Here is a 1,132-nt window from a genome sequence, read left to right on the forward strand (position 1 = left end):
GGGCATAACCAAGGATTCATAATGACCGGTCCTGGTGTTAAACGCGGTCTTCCACTCATCGCCCGCCTTGATCCTTACCAGGTTATATGCCGCCCTCAGGTCGAGTTTGGTAAAGACCGTGGCCCCTTTAAGGCGATCGAACAGCTCGGAAATCAAGGGTATCGGGTAAGCGTTCTTGATCGTGATGCGATTGAGACCCCTGTAATCGATGCAAGGCCTCAACTCACCGCCCTTCTGTAAATGCTGGTCTCCAGGAACATTATAGCTAGTTTGTTCAAAAAAACATGTTTGACCGTTATGCCCACTTACATACCCAACGTACCAAGCGCATGGCTGTTTCTGTAGTGTAGTGGTTATCACGTTCGCCTAACACGCGAAAGGTCCCCGGTTCGAAACCGGGCAGAAACATACAAAACCTGCTTTTGTTATTTCTTTCAAGATGCATGGGTGACAGAAGCCTCTGCCACTATCAAGTCAGATGCCTCTACAAAGAGAAAAAAGACACAAACCATGTGAGGTGACTGAACAACTTTGGAAACGTTTGTCCGTTGAAATGTAACAAGGAACGATCGTTTTAGCCCAGCCATGATAGACCGTTATCCTTTGAAAAGAAGCCAGCCGCGTGTAATCATCTTCATCCGATGGTCAGACAAAAGATATTTTGTTCAAAATAAGATCGTGCGTGGGCGAAAGATCTTTCTTTGAAAGAACGTTCCAGGAAAGAGCTTTTGTCCATCGCCCCGGTTTCATTGAACGCGTACGGGCAGTTTGAACAACTGTAATGCCTATTACGGACTAAGATGTGTTTGGCTGTGTCTGTGAAACCAATGCTCACCAGGTGTTTGTTTGTTCATCTGCTGTTCAAGCAACGTCTATCTAAAGTGTCTGACCACCTTAAGGCTACCCCTAGGTGTTTACCAGAGAACGCCAAAAGGCCGGTTGGACTTGGCTACTAGGGACCCAGGCTAAGTCTACCGAGTACGCAGGCAGAAAACAGGTGCGAGCTCATAGGCAACACACCGTTTTTTTCGGCGTAGGGGGGGCTCTCCTTACAACCCATAACAGACCTAAGGGCCCGGTATGCTCCTGAGGGGGGGACCCAGGCCGGATTTTTATTTAAAATCCGGCGGGG

General features: G+C 48.2%; 1 non-coding gene across 1 annotated transcript; it reads left to right on the forward strand.

Annotated features, from left to right (window-relative positions):
- The first annotated feature begins 335 nt into the window (after positions 1-335).
- TRNAV-AAC lies at positions 336-408 on the forward strand. Its single transcript has one exon. It is a non-coding gene; the product is annotated as a tRNA-Val (tRNA).
- The last annotated feature ends 724 nt before the right edge of the window (positions 409-1,132 follow it).

The sequence above is a fragment of the Bufo bufo genome, unplaced genomic scaffold (assembly GCF_905171765.1).
Source record: "Bufo bufo unplaced genomic scaffold, aBufBuf1.1, whole genome shotgun sequence".
Classification (NCBI taxonomy): Eukaryota; Metazoa; Chordata; class Amphibia; order Anura; family Bufonidae; genus Bufo; species Bufo bufo.